Source organism: Phyllobates terribilis, unplaced genomic scaffold (genome assembly GCF_046119375.1).
Source record: "Phyllobates terribilis strain yellow unplaced genomic scaffold, ASM4611937v1 Scaffold_27__1_contigs__length_16484149, whole genome shotgun sequence".
Lineage (NCBI taxonomy): Eukaryota > Metazoa > Chordata > Amphibia > Anura > Dendrobatidae > Phyllobates > Phyllobates terribilis.
This window is the reverse complement of record NW_027362787.1, coordinates 12,991,498-13,005,916: the sequence shown is the minus strand read 5'-3', so window position 1 is coordinate 13,005,916 and position 14,419 is coordinate 12,991,498. Positions and strand designations below refer to the sequence as shown.

General features: G+C 47.7%; 8 non-coding genes and 2 pseudogenes across 8 annotated transcripts; all 10 read right to left on the bottom strand.

Moving 5' to 3' along the window:
- Positions 1-901: 901 nt before the first annotated feature.
- LOC141176869 (U2 spliceosomal RNA) lies at positions 902-1,092 on the bottom strand. Its single transcript, XR_012253517.1, has one exon. It is a non-coding gene; the product is annotated as a U2 spliceosomal RNA (small nuclear RNA).
- Positions 1,093-2,207: 1,115 nt separating this feature from the next.
- LOC141176868 (U2 spliceosomal RNA) lies at positions 2,208-2,398 on the bottom strand. The gene has a single exon (XR_012253516.1). It is a non-coding gene; the product is annotated as a U2 spliceosomal RNA (small nuclear RNA).
- A 1,118-nt stretch (positions 2,399-3,516) lies between these two features.
- LOC141177870 (U2 spliceosomal RNA) lies at positions 3,517-3,700 on the bottom strand. Its single transcript, XR_012254398.1, has one exon. It is a non-coding gene; the product is annotated as a U2 spliceosomal RNA (small nuclear RNA).
- Positions 3,701-4,489: 789 nt separating this feature from the next.
- Positions 4,490-4,581, bottom strand: LOC141178158 (U2 spliceosomal RNA; annotated as a pseudogene).
- Positions 4,582-5,696: 1,115 nt separating this feature from the next.
- LOC141176867 (U2 spliceosomal RNA) lies at positions 5,697-5,887 on the bottom strand. Its single transcript, XR_012253515.1, has one exon. It is a non-coding gene; the product is annotated as a U2 spliceosomal RNA (small nuclear RNA).
- A 1,115-nt stretch (positions 5,888-7,002) lies between these two features.
- Positions 7,003-7,186, bottom strand: LOC141177869 (U2 spliceosomal RNA). The gene has a single exon (XR_012254397.1). It is a non-coding gene; the product is annotated as a U2 spliceosomal RNA (small nuclear RNA).
- Positions 7,187-7,975: 789 nt separating this feature from the next.
- Positions 7,976-8,067, bottom strand: LOC141178157 (U2 spliceosomal RNA; annotated as a pseudogene).
- A 1,115-nt stretch (positions 8,068-9,182) lies between these two features.
- LOC141176866 (U2 spliceosomal RNA) lies at positions 9,183-9,373 on the bottom strand. The gene has a single exon (XR_012253514.1). It is a non-coding gene; the product is annotated as a U2 spliceosomal RNA (small nuclear RNA).
- Positions 9,374-10,488: 1,115 nt separating this feature from the next.
- Positions 10,489-10,679, bottom strand: LOC141176865 (U2 spliceosomal RNA). The gene has a single exon (XR_012253513.1). It is a non-coding gene; the product is annotated as a U2 spliceosomal RNA (small nuclear RNA).
- Positions 10,680-11,791: 1,112 nt separating this feature from the next.
- LOC141177697 (U2 spliceosomal RNA) lies at positions 11,792-11,984 on the bottom strand. The gene has a single exon (XR_012254268.1). It is a non-coding gene; the product is annotated as a U2 spliceosomal RNA (small nuclear RNA).
- Positions 11,985-14,419: the final 2,435 nt, after the last annotated feature.

Sequence of the window (14,419 nt, the reverse complement as noted above, 5' to 3'; positions counted from 1 at the left end):
CCCGCCTCAACACCGTTGGAAGGGAGGAGAACCAATTAAGGCGGGGGGTGGGGTGGAACGAGCAGCTGTCTACCCTTAGCAGGAGGGCTCCTGATTACATACCTCTCCTGCTGCTGCTGCTGCTGCTGGCTGTCCAGCAGCAGACTGAAGGTGGCTGCTGCTGTGCACAGGTATATAAAGGCTCAGAGCCTATTATGACACGCGCAGCCAGCGTTCCATTGCCACATTCCATCTACTGCAGGCAGGATACCTGGCTGGCTGAATGTCGCTGAGAAGCTCACAGAGACCGCCATAAGCAACAGTTTAACAGAATGCCACAGACTAATCAACCAAACTTTTTGGGTTGGGTTCTCTTTTATAGTCTGCAGGCATTAAATGAAAGAAGTCAGTGTTCCAGCAGAAGGAGACAACGTTTCAGAAAAGGCATTGTAGCAAACCAAAAAAGAAATTTTAAGCGCAGCAGAGTAACCAGCGCACATACCTGTTAGCTCAGGTGAGTTTAAAAGGCTGCTGTTGATAACAAGGGCATTTGCTAAATAGATGGTGTGTGTGCAACAATATACTGAAAGGTCAATTATATTGTGCAGCTTATCTCACCACCTGTAGTTATTTAGGTGAAAGCTCCAAAATGCTTGCCTAATATGTCTGTTTATCCAAAAGGAAGTAAAAAGGGAGAGCTAGAAAGATAGCATTGCATCACATTACATGGCAATGCAATGCACAGTTGCTGAAGTTGAACCAAAATGAGCTTGTAATCTGGCTTCTGCAACTTTGAACATGAAAAATCCAATGAGGAGAAGAAAAGCAAAGCCAAAGAGTCCATCCCAAAATCCGACAAACAAGCAAAATGAACAAAAAACATTGAATTCAATTCTTTCTGATTTTAGAAACTGCATTAAAGAAGGGGTGCACCGGTCCTGGAGATACTGCAATACCAGGTCAATGCGTGGAGTGGACAGAGCAAGCTCTTTTTCCATCTCCCTGTTCTAAAAATCCATTTAATATATGGTCCCCAGATAGGGGACGTATCAGATATTAAACTGATAAGAACAGATACTACACTTGATCTTAGCCAAAAGGCCGAGAAGCGATAACCAGAATTGGTTTCAAACTACGGAGCCACCCAAGGATCCTGAAAAGTCCATTTGTGGAGATGAGCTCCTGGACTCCCGTTAAGAAGACATGTTGTCAACCTCTAGATCCCTTACATGCCTGCACTTTTCGGCTTGCTGCTGCTGCAATCCACGCGTTTTAGATCTGCATAACTCCACCTCTTTAAACACAGCACCTTCACCCCCTGCTGTTCCCACCCGCCTCAACACCGTTGGAAGGGAGGAGAACCAATTAAGGCGGGGGGTGGGGTGGAACGAGCAGCTGTCTACCCTTAGCAGGAGGGCTCCTGATTACATACCTCTCCTGCTGCTGCTGCTGCTGGCTGTCCAGCAGCAGACTGAAGGTGGCTGCTGCTGTGCACAGGTATATAAAGGCTCAGAGCCTATTATGACACGCGCAGCCAGCGTTCCATTGCCACATTCCATCTACTGCAGGCAGGATACCTGGCTGGCTGAATGTCGCTGAGAAGCTCACAGAGACCGCCATAAGCAACAGTTTAACAGAATGCCACAGACTAATCAACCAAACTTTTTGGGTTGGGTTCTCTTTTATAGTCTGCAGGCATTAAATGAAAGAAGTCAGTGTTCCAGCAGAAGGAGACAACGTTTCAGAAAAGGCATTGTAGCAAACCAAAAAAGAAATTTTAAGCGCAGCAGAGTAACCAGCGCACATACCTGTTAGCTCAGGTGAGTTTAAAAGGCTGCTGTTGATAACAAGGGCATTTGCTAAATAGATGGTGTGTGTGCAACAATATACTGAAAGGTCAATTATATTGTGCAGCTTATCTCACCACCTGTAGTTATTTAGGTGAAAGCTCCAAAATGCTTGCCTAATATGTCTGTTTATCCAAAAGGAAGTAAAAAGGGAGAGCTAGAAAGATAGCATTGCATCACATTACATGGCAATGCAATGCACAGTTGCTGAAGTTGAACCAAAATGAGCTTGTAATCTGGCTTCTGCAACTTTGAACATGAAAAATCCAATGAGGAGAAGAAAAGCAAAGCCAAAGAGTCCATCCCAAAATCCGACAAACAAGCAAAATGAACAAAAAACATTGAATTCAATTCTTTCTGATTTTAGAAACTGCATTAAAGAAGGGGTGCACCGGTCCTGGAGATACTGCAATACCAGGTCAATGCGTGGAGTGGACAGAGCAAGCTCTTTTTCCATCTCCCTGTTCTAAAAATCCATTTAATATATGGTCCCCAGATAGGGGACGTATCAGATATTAAACTGATAAGAACAGATACTACACTTGATCTTAGCCAAAAGGCCGAGAAGCGATAACCAGAATTGGTTTCAAACTACGGAGCCACCCAAGGATCCTGAAAAGTCCATTTGTGGAGATGAGCTCCTGGACTCCCGTTAAGAAGACATGTTGTCAACCTCTAGATCCCTTACATGCCTGCACTTTTCGGCTTGCTGCTGCTGCAATCCACGCGTTTTAGATCTGCATAACTCCACCTCTTTAAACACAGCACCTTCACCCCCTGCTGTTCCCACCCGCCTCAACACCGTTGGAAGGGAGGAGAACCAATTAAGGCGGGGGGTGGGGTGGAACGAGCAGCTGTCTACCCTTAGCAGGAGGGCTCCTGATTACATACCTCTCCTGCTGCTGCTGCTGCTGCTGGCTGTCCAGCAGCAGACTGAAGGTGGCTGCTGCTGTGCACAGGTATATAAAGGCTCAGAGCCTATTATGACACGCGCAGCCAGCGTTCCATTGCCACATTCCATCTACTGCAGGCAGGATACCTGGCTGGCTGAATGTCGCTGAGAAGCTCACAGAGACCGCCATAAGCAACAGTTTAACAGAATGCCACAGACTAATCAACCAAACTTTTTGGGTTGGGTTCTCTTTTATAGTCTGCAGGCATTAAATGAAAGAAGTCAGTGTTCCAGCAGAAGGAGACAACGTTTCAGAAAAGGCATTGTAGCAAACCAAAAAAGAAATTTTAAGCGCAGCAGAGTAACCAGCGCACATACCTGTTAGCTCAGGTGAGTTTAAAAGGCTGCTGTTGATAACAAGGGCATTTGCTAAATAGATGGTGTGTGTGCAACAATATACTGAAAGGTCAATTATATTGTGCAGCTTATCTCACCACCTGTAGTTATTTAGGTGAAAGCTCCAAAATGCTTGCCTAATATGTCTGTTTATCCAAAAGGAAGTAAAAAGGGAGAGCTAGAAAGATAGCATTGCATCACATTACATGGCAATGCAATGCACAGTTGCTGAAGTTGAACCAAAATGAGCTTGTAATCTGGCTTCTGCAACTTTGAACATGAAAAATCCAATGAGGAGAAGAAAAGCAAAGCCAAAGAGTCCATCCCAAAATCCGACAAACAAGCAAAATGAACAAAAAACATTGAATTCAATTCTTTCTGATTTTAGAAACTGCATTAAAGAAGGGGTGCACCGGTCCTGGAGATACTGCAATACCAGGTCAATGCGTGGAGTGGACAGAGCAAGCTCTTTTTCCATCTCCCTGTTCTAAAAATCCATTTAATATATGGTCCCCAGATAGGGGACGTATCAGATATTAAACTGATAAGAACAGATTTTTTTTTTTTTTCGAAAGCCCGAATTCGTGTACAAAACCCGAGTGCGCTTAAAAAAGTGACAAGTGCCACAAAAAAAGTGCACTAGGATGCTGGTCTTCTTGAAACCCTCTCCAAAAGGAGAAGGGTCCCCCAAACCATTCCCCGTCCCTCCGAGCCAGAAGGCCACAGCGAGGAACAGGGACAAATAGCCACCTCCAGCCGGAGCCAGAGGCGACCCAATCTTACCCCCAGCACCTGCCCGAGTTCTCACCCGAGCAAGGCACTGGGAGCCAAAGACTGTGCTCCCCTCCCGGAAGAGGGGAGCCAACAACGCTCTCCTCCCGAAAGAGGAGAGCCAGGGGGGTTCAGGGGGGAGCGGAACCTGATGGCCACACACTCCCCCCCTAGACCTGCCAAGAGAGGAACCCGTAAGGGAACCGCATCCCGACAAAATCCTAGTAGGACGTGACACACGTGAATAAGTGGACACACAGTGACAAAGAAATTAAATAAATAGTGAAGGTTTCACAGTATAATACTGCCCGGACCTTCGACCGGGAATTGAAAAATTCCCCATCCTAAGGCCAGAAGGCCCGGAATAAGGGTGTGTGTGAAGAAAGAAAATTTAAAGTGCTTGTGCAAATGTGCCATAAACTCAAGTGGGGTTCCCAATCCCAGTGAGTTAAGGCACCCCAGGGTCACCACTCCTGGGGCACTTCACACTTCGGGCTTTCGATCTTCCCCGGCCCAATGGCGTCGATCCTGGGGGGCCATGCTTTCCACCAGATGACTATATTAGCCACCTGGCGTACTAACAAGCGCCTAAACCCCAGTGTGCATAATGTATCAATCTACTAGGGCGGCCAACATCCAAAACCGCCTTTTCGAAAGATACTACACTTGATCTTAGCCAAAAGGCCGAGAAGCGATAACCAGAATTGGTTTCAAACTACGGAGCCACCCAAGGATCCTGAAAAGTCCATTTGTGGAGATGAGCTCCTGGACTCCCGTTAAGAAGACATGTTGTCAACCTCTAGATCCCTTACATGCCTGCACTTTTCGGCTTGCTGCTGCTGCAATCCACGCGTTTTAGATCTGCATAACTCCACCTCTTTAAACACAGCACCTTCACCCCCTGCTGTTCCCACCCGCCTCAACACCGTTGGAAGGGAGGAGAACCAATTAAGGCGGGGGGTGGGGTGGAACGAGCAGCTGTCTACCCTTAGCAGGAGGGCTCCTGATTACATACCTCTCCTGCTGCTGCTGCTGCTGGCTGTCCAGCAGCAGACTGAAGGTGGCTGCTGCTGTGCACAGGTATATAAAGGCTCAGAGCCTATTATGACACGCGCAGCCAGCGTTCCATTGCCACATTCCATCTACTGCAGGCAGGATACCTGGCTGGCTGAATGTCGCTGAGAAGCTCACAGAGACCGCCATAAGCAACAGTTTAACAGAATGCCACAGACTAATCAACCAAACTTTTTGGGTTGGGTTCTCTTTTATAGTCTGCAGGCATTAAATGAAAGAAGTCAGTGTTCCAGCAGAAGGAGACAACGTTTCAGAAAAGGCATTGTAGCAAACCAAAAAAGAAATTTTAAGCGCAGCAGAGTAACCAGCGCACATACCTGTTAGCTCAGGTGAGTTTAAAAGGCTGCTGTTGATAACAAGGGCATTTGCTAAATAGATGGTGTGTGTGCAACAATATACTGAAAGGTCAATTATATTGTGCAGCTTATCTCACCACCTGTAGTTATTTAGGTGAAAGCTCCAAAATGCTTGCCTAATATGTCTGTTTATCCAAAAGGAAGTAAAAAGGGAGAGCTAGAAAGATAGCATTGCATCACATTACATGGCAATGCAATGCACAGTTGCTGAAGTTGAACCAAAATGAGCTTGTAATCTGGCTTCTGCAACTTTGAACATGAAAAATCCAATGAGGAGAAGAAAAGCAAAGCCAAAGAGTCCATCCCAAAATCCGACAAACAAGCAAAATGAACAAAAAACATTGAATTCAATTCTTTCTGATTTTAGAAACTGCATTAAAGAAGGGGTGCACCGGTCCTGGAGATACTGCAATACCAGGTCAATGCGTGGAGTGGACAGAGCAAGCTCTTTTTCCATCTCCCTGTTCTAAAAATCCATTTAATATATGGTCCCCAGATAGGGGACGTATCAGATATTAAACTGATAAGAACAGATACTACACTTGATCTTAGCCAAAAGGCCGAGAAGCGATAACCAGAATTGGTTTCAAACTACGGAGCCACCCAAGGATCCTGAAAAGTCCATTTGTGGAGATGAGCTCCTGGACTCCCGTTAAGAAGACATGTTGTCAACCTCTAGATCCCTTACATGCCTGCACTTTTCGGCTTGCTGCTGCTGCAATCCACGCGTTTTAGATCTGCATAACTCCACCTCTTTAAACACAGCACCTTCACCCCCTGCTGTTCCCACCCGCCTCAACACCGTTGGAAGGGAGGAGAACCAATTAAGGCGGGGGGTGGGGTGGAACGAGCAGCTGTCTACCCTTAGCAGGAGGGCTCCTGATTACATACCTCTCCTGCTGCTGCTGCTGCTGGCTGTCCAGCAGCAGACTGAAGGTGGCTGCTGCTGTGCACAGGTATATAAAGGCTCAGAGCCTATTATGACACGCGCAGCCAGCGTTCCATTGCCACATTCCATCTACTGCAGGCAGGATACCTGGCTGGCTGAATGTCGCTGAGAAGCTCACAGAGACCGCCATAAGCAACAGTTTAACAGAATGCCACAGACTAATCAACCAAACTTTTTGGGTTGGGTTCTCTTTTATAGTCTGCAGGCATTAAATGAAAGAAGTCAGTGTTCCAGCAGAAGGAGACAACGTTTCAGAAAAGGCATTGTAGCAAACCAAAAAAGAAATTTTAAGCGCAGCAGAGTAACCAGCGCACATACCTGTTAGCTCAGGTGAGTTTAAAAGGCTGCTGTTGATAACAAGGGCATTTGCTAAATAGATGGTGTGTGTGCAACAATATACTGAAAGGTCAATTATATTGTGCAGCTTATCTCACCACCTGTAGTTATTTAGGTGAAAGCTCCAAAATGCTTGCCTAATATGTCTGTTTATCCAAAAGGAAGTAAAAAGGGAGAGCTAGAAAGATAGCATTGCATCACATTACATGGCAATGCAATGCAGAGTTGCTGAAGTTGAACCAAAATGAGCTTGTAATCTGGCTTCTGCAACTTTGAACATGAAAAATCCAATGAGGAGAAGAAAAGCAAAGCCAAAGAGTCCATCCCAAAATCCGACAAACAAGCAAAATGAACAAAAAACATTGAATTCAATTCTTTCTGATTTTAGAAACTGCATTAAAGAAGGGGTGCACCGGTCCTGGAGATACTGCAATACCAGGTCAATGCGTGGAGTGGACAGAGCAAGCTCTTTTTCCATCTCCCTGTTCTAAAAATCCATTTAATATATGGTCCCCAGATAGGGGACGTATCAGATATTAAACTGATAAGAACAGATTTTTTTTTTTTTTCGAAAGCCCGAATTCGTGTACAAAACCCGAGTGCGCTTAAAAAAGTGACAAGTGCCACAAAAAAAGTGCACTAGGATGCTGGTCTTCTTGAAACCCTCTCCAAAAGGAGAAGGGTCCCCCAAACCATTCCCCGTCCCTCCGAGCCAGAAGGCCACAGCGAGGAACAGGGACAAATAGCCACCTCCAGCCGGAGCCAGAGGCGACCCAATCTTACCCCCAGCACCTGCCCGAGTTCTCACCCGAGCAAGGCACTGGGAGCCAAAGACTGTGCTCCCCTCCCGGAAGAGGGGAGCCAACAACGCTCTCCTCCCGAAAGAGGAGAGCCAGGGGGGTTCAGGGGGGAGCGGAACCTGATGGCCACACACTCCCCCCCTAGACCTGCCAAGAGAGGAACCCGTAAGGGAACCGCATCCCGACAAAATCCTAGTAGGACGTGACACACGTGAATAAGTGGACACACAGTGACAAAGAAATTAAATAAATAGTGAAGGTTTCACAGTATAATACTGCCCGGACCTTCGACCGGGAATTGAAAAATTCCCCATCCTAAGGCCAGAAGGCCCGGAATAAGGGTGTGTGCGAAGAAAGAAAATTTAAACTGCTTGTGCAAATGTGCCATAAACTCAAGTGGGGTTCCCAATCCCAGTGAGTTAAGGCACCCCAGGGTCACCACTCCTGGGGCACTTCACACTTCGGGCTTTCGATCTTCCCCGGCCCAATGGCGTCGATCCTGGGGGGCCATGCTTTCCACCAGATGACTATATTAGCCACCTGGCGTACTAACAAGCGCCTAAACCCCAGTGTGCATAATGTATCAATCTACTAGGGCGGCCAACATCCAAAACCGCCTTTTCGAAAGATACTACACTTGATCTTAGCCAAAAGGCCGAGAAGCGATAACCAGAATTGGTTTCAAACTACGGAGCCACCCAAGGATCCTGAAAAGTCCATTTGTGGAGATGAGCTCCTGGACTCCCGTTAAGAAGACATGTTGTCAACCTCTAGATCCCTTACATGCCTGCACTTTTCGGCTTGCTGCTGCTGCAATCCACGCGTTTTAGATCTGCATAACTCCACCTCTTTAAACACAGCACCTTCACCCCCTGCTGTTCCCACCCGCCTCAACACCGTTGGAAGGGAGGAGAACCAATTAAGGCGGGGGGTGGGGTGGAACGAGCAGCTGTCTACCCTTAGCAGGAGGGCTCCTGATTACATACCTCTCCTGCTGCTGCTGCTGCTGGCTGTCCAGCAGCAGACTGAAGGTGGCTGCTGCTGTGCACAGGTATATAAAGGCTCAGAGCCTATTATGACACGCGCAGCCAGCGTTCCATTGCCACATTCCATCTACTGCAGGCAGGATACCTGGCTGGCTGAATGTCGCTGAGAAGCTCACAGAGACCGCCATAAGCAACAGTTTAACAGAATGCCACAGACTAATCAACCAAACTTTTTGGGTTGGGTTCTCTTTTATAGTCTGCAGGCATTAAATGAAAGAAGTCAGTGTTCCAGCAGAAGGAGACAACGTTTCAGAAAAGGCATTGTAGCAAACCAAAAAAGAAATTTTAAGCGCAGCAGAGTAACCAGCGCACATACCTGTTAGCTCAGGTGAGTTTAAAAGGCTGCTGTTGATAACAAGGGCATTTGCTAAATAGATGGTGTGTGTGCAACAATATACTGAAAGGTCAATTATATTGTGCAGCTTATCTCACCACCTGTAGTTATTTAGGTGAAAGCTCCAAAATGCTTGCCTAATATGTCTGTTTATCCAAAAGGAAGTAAAAAGGGAGAGCTAGAAAGATAGCATTGCATCACATTACATGGCAATGCAATGCACAGTTGCTGAAGTTGAACCAAAATGAGCTTGTAATCTGGCTTCTGCAACTTTGAACATGAAAAATCCAATGAGGAGAAGAAAAGCAAAGCCAAAGAGTCCATCCCAAAATCCGACAAACAAGCAAAATGAACAAAAAACATTGAATTCAATTCTTTCTGATTTTAGAAACTGCATTAAAGAAGGGGTGCACCGGTCCTGGAGATACTGCAATACCAGGTCAATGCGTGGAGTGGACAGAGCAAGCTCTTTTTCCATCTCCCTGTTCTAAAAATCCATTTAATATATGGTCCCCAGATAGGGGACGTATCAGATATTAAACTGATAAGAACAGATACTACACTTGATCTTAGCCAAAAGGCCGAGAAGCGATAACCAGAATTGGTTTCAAACTACGGAGCCACCCAAGGATCCTGAAAAGTCCATTTGTGGAGATGAGCTCCTGGACTCCCGTTAAGAAGACATGTTGTCAACCTCTAGATCCCTTACATGCCTGCACTTTTCGGCTTGCTGCTGCTGCAATCCACGCGTTTTAGATCTGCATAACTCCACCTCTTTAAACACAGCACCTTCACCCCCTGCTGTTCTCACCCGCCTCAACACCGTTGGAAGGGAGGAGAACCAATTAAGGCGGGGGGTGGGGTGGAACGAGCAGCTGTCTACCCTTAGCAGGAGGGCTCCTGATTACATACCTCTCCTGCTGCTGCTGCTGCTGGCTGTCCAGCAGCAGACTGAAGGTGGCTGCTGCTGTGCACAGGTATATAAAGGCTCAGAGCCTATTATGACACGCGCAGCCAGCGTTCCATTGCCACATTCCATCTACTGCAGGCAGGATACCTGGCTGGCTGAATGTCGCTGAGAAGCTCACAGAGACCGCCATAAGCAACAGTTTAACAGAATGCCACAGACTAATCAACCAAACTTTTTGGGTTGGGTTCTCTTTTATAGTCTGCAGGCATTAAATGAAAGAAGTCAGTGTTCCAGCAGAAGGAGACAACGTTTCAGAAAAGGCATTGTAGCAAACCAAAAAAGAAATTTTAAGCGCAGCAGAGTAACCAGCGCACATACCTGTTAGCTCAGGTGAGTTTAAAAGGCTGCTGTTGATAACAAGGGCATTTGCTAAATAGATGGTGTGTGTGCAACAATATACTGAAAGGTCAATTATATTGTGCAGCTTATCTCACCACCTGTAGTTATTTAGGTGAAAGCTCCAAAATGCTTGCCTAATATGTCTGTTTATCCAAAAGGAAGTAAAAAGGGAGAGCTAGAAAGATAGCATTGCATCACATTACATGGCAATGCAATGCACAGTTGCTGAAGTTGAACCAAAATGAGCTTGTAATCTGGCTTCTGCAACTTTGAACATGAAAAATCCAATGAGGAGAAGAAAAGCAAAGCCAAAGAGTCCATCCCAAAATCCGACAAACAAGCAAAATGAACAAAAAACATTGAATTCAATTCTTTCTGATTTTAGAAACTGCATTAAAGAAGGGGTGCACCGGTCCTGGAGATACTGCAATACCAGGTCAATGCGTGGAGTGGACAGAGCAAGCTCTTTTTCCATCTCCCTGTTCTAAAAATCCATTTAATATATGGTCCCCAGATAGGGGACGTATCAGATATTAAACTGATAAGAACAGATACTACACTTGATCTTAGCCAAAAGGCCGAGAAGCGATAACCAGAATTGGTTTCAAACTACGGAGCCACCCAAGGATCCTGAAAAGTCCATTTGTGGAGATGAGCTCCTGGACTCCCGTTAAGAAGACATGTTGTCAACCTCTAGATCCCTTACATGCCTGCACTTTTCGGCTTGCTGCTGCTGCAATCCACGCGTTTTAGATCTGCATAACTCCACCTCTTTAAACACAGCACCTTCACCCCCTGCTGTTCCCACCCGCCTCAACACCGTTGGAAGGGAGGAGAACCAATTAAGGCGGGGGGTGGGGTGGAACGAGCAGCTGTCTACCCTTAGCAGGAGGGCTCCTGATTACATACCTCTCCTGCTGCTGCTGCTGGCTGTCCAGCAGCAGACTGAAGGTGGCTGCTGCTGTGCACAGGTATATAAAGGCTCAGAGCCTATTATGACACGCGCAGCCAGCGTTCCATTGCCACATTCCATCTACTGCAGGCAGGATACCTGGCTGGCTGAATGTCGCTGAGAAGCTCACAGAGACCGCCATAAGCAACAGTTTAACAGAATGCCACAGACTAATCAACCAAACTTTTTGGGTTGGGTTCTCTTTTATAGTCTGCAGGCATTAAATGAAAGAAGTCAGTGTTCCAGCAGAAGGAGACAACGTTTCAGAAAAGGCATTGTAGCAAACCAAAAAAGAAATTTTAAGCGCAGCAGAGTAACCAGCGCACATACCTGTTAGCTCAGGTGAGTTTAAAAGGCTGCTGTTGATAACAAGGGCATTTGCTAAATAGATGGTGTGTGTGCAACAATATACTGAAAGGTCAATTATATTGTGCAGCTTATCTCACCACCTGTAGTTATTTAGGTGAAAGCTCCAAAATGCTTGCCTAATATGTCTGTTTATCCAAAAGGAAGTAAAAAGGGAGAGCTAGAAAGATAGCATTGCATCACATTACATGGCAATGCAATGCACAGTTGCTGAAGTTGAACCAAAATGAGCTTGTAATCTGGCTTCTGCAACTTTGAACATGAAAAATCCAATGAGGAGAAGAAAAGCAAAGCCAAAGAGTCCATCCCAAAATCCGACAAACAAGCAAAATGAACAAAAAACATTGAATTCAATTCTTTCTGATTTTAGAAACTGCATTAAAGAAGGGGTGCACCGGTCCTGGAGATACTGCAATACCAGGTCAATGCGTGGAGTGGACAGAGCAAGCTCTTTTTCCATCTCCCTGTTCTAAAAATCCATTTAATATATGGTCCCCAGATAGGGGACGTATCAGATATTAAACTGATAAGAACAGATTTTTTGATTGAATATATCTTTTATTAGCACAAAAAATAAGTTAACAGACAGTGTACAGTGCCGCAGCCCAGTACACACAGAATTCTACATCATATTTACATAGCATGAGGATACGACGCACTAACTAGACACATCACACCCCTATGCTACACAAAACACTCAATCTGAAAGAAAAAGCATGTCAATCAATACAGTACGACGAACCGTGATAAGGGATGGGGATTGGGAAAAAGGGGATGGGGAGGGGAAAATCACAGGCCCGAAGCTTTATTGAAAGACAAGACACATAAGGGGAGAGGGGGAGGAGGGGTTTAGTCCTCATCCTCGTCCTCCGGACCGTCCATGATGGAATAGTCTCTGAGCAGGCTGTGGATCAGCCTGCGGCAGTCCTGGATGGACATCCTCTCCCTCCTCAAGATGAACCGGTTCCTGGCGACCCAAACGGCATCCTTGAAGCAGTTCATAAGGCGCCAAGCCTCCTGGATGGCTCCGACGGTATGAACCCCAGGGAAGAGTCCGTAAAGCACAGAATGGTGCGATAGGCTCGCCCTGGGGACAGAGTTCCTCAGGTCATCCTCAAGTGCAGTCAATAGGCGCTGTGCAAATCCGCAGTCCCAAAAAGTGTGCAAAGATGTTTCCTCCACGAAGGGGCACCTTGGGCAGTACCGGGTCTTGCACAGGTTCCGGGCATGCATGAATGACCGGACGGGCAGTCCGCCCTGAATCGCCATCCACGACAAGTCCTTGTGCCCGTTGGTCAGCCTGTCAGACGACACATTTGTCCACACAGTCTCCAGCGTGTCCTGGTGAAGTCCTGTGATGTTCTCCACGTCATCCTTGGCTCTGATTAGCTTGTGGATAGTTTTGGGCTTCCACAAGTCGGGCTTGAGTCCCTCCAGTTGATGCTCCCCCACAAATCGAACGACGTCTCCGTAGAACCATGGCGTCGTCCAGTTGTAGGGGAAGGAGCTGTCCCACTTGTCCCAGCCGAGTCGCCTCCAAAGAGGAAGCAGGAAGAAGCGAGACATGGACCTGCCCGCGGAGCCATTCTTGACTTGCAAAGTCCGGCGGACATAATCACACACAAAAGAGGATCGCAGGAGGGTGGGGATATCTGGAACGCCCTTCCCACCCTTGCGAGGCTCCTTGTACATGACGGCCCGCCTGACTCTGTCCATCTTGGATCCCCAGACAAAGTGAAACACTGTCCTGGTAATGGCCCTGCACACAGTGACGTGTGGGGGCTAGGCCTGCGCCGTGTACTGCAAGACGGGCAGGACCTCATTACGCAGGACGAGTGCCTTACCCTCACAAGTGAGGTGTCTGAGGCTCCAGAGTCCGATCCGTTGCTTCACCTTGGCCAAGCGTTCTTGCCAGGACTTGAGGGCCGCTCCTTCCTTCCCGAACCAGACTCCCAGCACCTTGAGGAAATCCGGTTGAATGTTGAAGGGGAAGGGGGCGGAGGAGGCCGGCTGCCAATCCCCGAAGAGCATGGCTTCCGACTTCCTGCAGTTGACTTTGGCCCCTGAAGCCCGGCCGAACCTCTCACACGTCTGGACGAGGGCGTCGACTGAACCACGATCAGCGCAGAAGACGGTGACGTCGTCCATGTAGAGCGAGCACTTGACCTCGTGTCGTCCCGGACCCGGTGCGGTGATCCCTCTGATCTCTCCATTCTGCCGGATAGCCTCTGCGAAGAGTTCTATAACACAAACAAAAAGAAGAGGTGATAGAGGGCAGCCTTGTCTGACCCCAGAGAGGACAGGGAAGGGGTCAGTCTTCCAGCCGTTCACCAACACCGAGCTGTGGATATCAAAATACATCAGACGGACATACGAACAAAACATGTTACCCAGACCTAACCGGTGGAGAGCTCGGCCCATGAACTCGTGGGAAACCCGGTCGAAGGCCTTCTCCTGATCCAAGGAGACCAGGGCCGCGTGTGCGCGGCGGACCTTGATGTACTCGACCGTGTCCCGCACGAGAGCGAGGCTGTCTGCGATGCGACGTCCAGGGATGCCGCAGGTCTGGTCCTGGTGGATGATCCGTCCGATGACCGTCTTAAGTCGTGTCGCCATCGTCTTGGCCAGGATCTTGTAGTCCACGTTGAGCAGAGTGATGGGACGCCAATTCCTCAGGTCGCACCTCTCTCCCTTCCGCTTGTACAGGATCGTGACCATTCCTTCCCTCAAAGATGGAGGCATTCTACCCTCCACCACCATCTCCTCGTACAGGTCCAACAGGTCCGGACAGATGAGGTCTCCCAGCGCTACATAGAGCTCCGCTGGAAGACCATCACTGCCCGGGGTCCTGCCGGTCCTAAAGGATTTAGCGGCAGAGAGCAATTCGCCCACCATCAGAGGTTTGTCCAAGGCTGCCGTGCCTGCAGGATCAAGATGGTTAGTGATACCTGACAGGAACTTATCAGCAGCGTCGGGGTCGGTAGTCTTGTGGGAGTAGAGTTCGCTGTAGAA